At 39.0% G+C, this 4756-nt stretch overlaps 1 pseudogene; it reads left to right on the top strand.

Moving 5' to 3' along the window:
- Positions 1-1354: 1354 nt before the first annotated feature.
- LOC119545166 lies at positions 1355-3569 on the top strand (annotated as a pseudogene).
- The last annotated feature ends 1187 nt before the right edge of the window (positions 3570-4756 follow it).

Genomic DNA, 4756 nt, shown 5'->3' with positions numbered 1-4756 from the left:
AATTACAGTGTTCCTAAGTAATTAATACTATGTTACATTCAAGTTCCAACATTTTAACTCAAAAATTTAACCACAGTGAATAAGAAAAAATGCAGAAGGTGTAATACATTTTTAAGAAACAGAATCTAAAACAAAAATCTAGAGCAGTTCGTGGACTGGGGGTGGGGGACAGGGTCCAGGGGGGATTCTGCATGAATCTTGGGCTGCAGGAGGAGTACTGGAGGAGGTAGGAAGGAGAGAAGATGCAGAGTGGAAATGTTAGGAGAGCAAAAACTGGCTTTGATTGCATGCATGCAAGGGTTAAAGCAATCATCTCACTCTTGGTTTGAGCAAGCAGGCTTGCTCTACAGATGCATCAATGTTAGTTTGCATAAATTACTTCATCCTGGTTACATAGTAACACCTTGGCTCCACAGCTGGCTTTGCCGCTGCTGGAAGATGTTATGGATTATGCTGTCTTTGACCAGGTATTAATAGAGCTCTCCTCAGCAACCCACAAGTGATTAATGAGATGAAAAGATAAAATATCCCACCTGCTGCAGCAGCCCTGAAAACAGAATTAATGAGTCCAAAAGAGAAGGGGAGAGAGACAAAGAGAAGAGGGCTGACACTTCAGTGTACTGTACAGGGCAGATCAGCTGCCTACTTGGCTTGGCGTCTAACGATCCTGCTTGTGAAGGAGTTAGTGTCTTCTAACTAGCAGCAGCCAATTAAATAGCAGTTATATATTATCAAGATAATTACCGTATACACCAAGAAATGTCTACCTGAATATGGGACCATAATCTCAGAAGGGCTAAAAACCTGATCCTCATTTCTCCAAATTTAAGCAAAATAAATTGACTTTGAAAATGAAAAAGAAAAGTCCCAGCTGTGAGAGTGCAGTGAAAGGAGGTACTCAACACAGAGCAGAGATGGCTATCCTGGGCTATGGGAATTCGTATTTTAGTTTCTGATATTTCCAAAAACTGAAGCCAATGAACACTACAGGAAGATAGTAACTGGTTCTGTGGTGGTGGAGGGTTGCAGCCCAAGTAGAAGGAGCTCTTATACCTTACATGCATGAGAAGTCTTTGGGTGAGAATTGCAAAGCATCTTTTCTTGTAGGGCAGGAGAGGTGGGCCACTTGCTCTGCCCACATCACTTCTAACTCTGAAAGTCCCTCTCCCTCTCCAACCAACCAACCCTATCCCAAAAAGGAGTTGAAAATGGGATTGGTCCCATTCTAAGGCACAATTGAGCATAGAGACTAGTTGGCAAGATCACTGCCATAAAACCTCACTGTGCTTCTCCTCTCATGCGTGCTAAGGGCAGGTGGACTCTCCACTGTGAGGGTGGGGCCATCTCACACACGATGAAGGAAGAAGAGGTGAGCATTTGGAGCATTTGGCTTGGCTTCTAATGATCCTGTTTGCCAATGAGTTAGTGTGCTAGCTGCAGCCAATGTAAGAAAAGTGATACATCACTAAAAACAATTACTACAGGAAATTTTTACCTGACTACAAAACTGTAATCTTTGTGGGAGGATACAAAACTTGTCCTCATTACTATACATTTAAGCATGATAAATTGACTTTAAAAATCAGAAGAACCTAAGCCACATGCTCCAAGTCAGCTCGAACACAGAGATCTACTTTGGAATATTAAGAGTCCAAGGCATTTTTGTCTGTTGTGTTTGCTGCAATATCCTTAGCTTGTAGAACAATACCTGCCATGAGATAGATGTTAAATGAAATATTTCAAGTGAATAATACCTTGATGTCCATTCCCATTGTACCTTATAAGTACAACGCTCACAAATCTCACAGAAAGGGGCAGAATGCCAAAAAAAAAAAAGAACTTAGAACCATGAATCTATAACCTAATAAATCCCCATTATAAAAGCCAATCCATTTCTGTTATTTTGCATAATGGCAGCTTTAGCAAACCAGAACAATAGTCTTCTAGATTTTAAAGAAAGAGAAATAGGATATAAAAGATAAGAAACAAAAATTATGCAAGCTTTCTTCATAATTATAATTTGTGTATCCCTATCTGGATCTGTATGTCTACACTATATCCCTTTAAAACCAGAAGGGGCAGAAGCAATTAGCTCCACCACAAGGAAGAGACATGGGCAAATGGCTGCCAAGGGTGACTGAGCACTCAGAAGAAAAGCCCATGTGATTCTGAGGTGATTGATTGTAGGGCTTACACGGATGTGGATTAATCTGAAAGATTTTAAAGGATATTTGGTAAAGCATGGTGGCACATGATAAGAATGGAGGTCTCTTACCTATTAAAAGGACTATTTGAGTCCTAGATGTCAACAATCAGTCCTTCAGAGAACAAGAAGAGCCAAGCAATAAAAGAGTTCCACCTCTAGGTCAGGTTACATCCTTAGCAAATTTAATCTCTCCAGTAAGTAATGGAGCCATCAGATACTTTGGTCAAACAATAAAGTCATTTACCCTTCGTGGTGACAACAGATCTCCAGCTTCTGTCCAGAAGTCATATAGCAGATCAACAATCCCAACACCTACCAAAGGAAGAAATAGTGTACTATGATCAGAGATGTTAGATGTCAATATGAAGGAGTCTTTAATGACCCGAGAAATCAAACATCAGGAGGCAATATATGAAATGTCCCAATGTGAAGAGGATTTGAGGATCTCAAGCTCGCAAGAAAGGCCTACCATGACCCCATGTTAAAGTTGTCTATTATGTCAGAAGAGGAGCTCATACATATATTTGGTGATTTGGAGCTTACATACCTCTACATGAAGGTTTGTTGGCAAGAATAGGAGAAGCAACCAATCCTGATGGAACAGTAGAGAAAATTGGCCACATTCTTGTGAACTGGTTGTCAGGCTTGAATGCCTACGGAGGTTATTGTAGTAACACAGAAGAGCAAAAGCTCTTCTTGATCAAAAGAAACAAGATCCAAGAGTCCAAGACTTCCTCCAGCGATGTCCTGAGTCTCCTTTCAGTCAAAAACTACATCTTTGGAGCTTCCTAGATAGTCCTCAAAGTCGCCTAGTCAAGGACCCTCTACTGTTAAAAGAATTCTTAGACACATTCCAAAAGACCACCCTGATGTTCAGCTTCTGGAGGAAGCTGTGTTGATAATACAAGGAGTTCTCTCTGGTATCAACTTGAAGAAAGCCGAATCAGAATGCCAATATTACATTGACAAACTGGAGTATCTGGATGAAAAGCAGAAGCATCCTAAAATTGAAGCAAGCAAAGTATACTTTGCCATGGGGAACCGAAGAATAAGAATGGGCATAAACTTTACATTTTCCTGTTTCAAGGCATCTTTGTTTTGACTTGACCTGTTACATGGAATGAGAGTCACTCTTACCGGGTTTACCAGCAGCCAATCCCAGTTCGAAAGCTGGTCTTAGAAGACCTGCAGGATGGAGATGTGAAAATGAGGGGATCCTTTCAAGGGGCTTTCAGCAACTCAGTAAAGGTCTCCAGCTAAAAACATCTTTAGAGTTCACTTCCAAGACCCCTCTCCAGGCCAGTCTCACACTCTACAAGCCAATGATGTGTTCCATAAGCAGCAGTGGTGCAATTGCATTTGAACCACTATTGCCCCTTTCCAGCAGGCCACCAGTCCCACAGAGCTTAAGGTTCTGCCAGAGCTCAATGAAAAGTGCGAAGAGAACAACCCCTCTCATTGAACATCAAAGCCCAGAGAAGAGCATCAGTAGTTTCTAGTGCTATTTAGGTAGAAGTTGATGACAATGCTTCAGAATATAGCTCCAGCATACACACAAAAGAAGATACCAAGGGTATAAAAGCACACTGAAAAGCAAGGGACAAAGCCCAGTTTTAAGTGGCAAATGGAATGAGACTTTGGTATAAAGAAAGTTCTGTATATTAACTGGTGGAGAAAGTGTTAATTTATAAATATGTACAGTTTTTTTTTTCTTGTAATATGAGCATGGGAGCATTGTAGGATTACTTTATACCAATCTTAACATTTTTATGTTTTTTTGGTTGTTGATGGGTTGGTTTCCCCACACCCACCCCCAATGGCAGCTAAAGCTATACAGATTACTGTTAATTTACAGTCTTTCCTTGTTTTAGGGATGTATTTTCTGGGTTCACTTAGAACATGCAAGCCTGGTATTTTTAATCAAATGAAATATTTATGAAATAGATTTTCTCTTAACTTTGGACCCATCATGATTTTCCAATAGCAACCAATTGCGATATTTACAATTTTTGCCAAAGCTTAGTATTTTGCAATTACTGGTATTTTACCAGTGTTTCTTTGGTAAATCTTGCATGCAGAATTTGAAATTTTAACATTGGCACCTAAAATCTACATGGAGTATACACATGTAGCATTTTCAAATTTACATTGAAACATAATTTCCTTGGAAAAACCATAGAACTTAAAAATTCTTCCATTTTATCAACTGGAATGCTTTATATTACCTTCTTTTTCACTGCATATTTCTCATTTTCATCCATTTAGCCTCCCAATTATTTAGTTTTTATTGTCATAGTTTTCAGCATTTGCTTTTATTTTTTTTTACTTTGATAACTTCAAATTGGCATGTCTAAAATATTTTTCTTCCTTGATTAAAAACTGTGTGTGTGTGTGTGTGTGTACATATATACATATTTTTCTCCTTAAATCATATTAACTTTACCAAGTGAAACCAAGCCATACTGTTTTTGAGCCAATTAAGAAAATTGCCATTTTTAAAATGTAGCATTTTGGGGTAGTGAACATACATTAAATGACTTAGTTTCTAAA

The sequence above is a fragment of the Choloepus didactylus genome, chromosome 10 (genome assembly GCF_015220235.1).
Source record: "Choloepus didactylus isolate mChoDid1 chromosome 10, mChoDid1.pri, whole genome shotgun sequence".
Taxonomy (NCBI): Eukaryota; Metazoa; Chordata; class Mammalia; order Pilosa; family Megalonychidae; genus Choloepus; species Choloepus didactylus.
The sequence above is the reverse complement of the archived record's forward strand: the minus strand, read 5'-3'. Positions and strand labels throughout refer to the sequence as shown.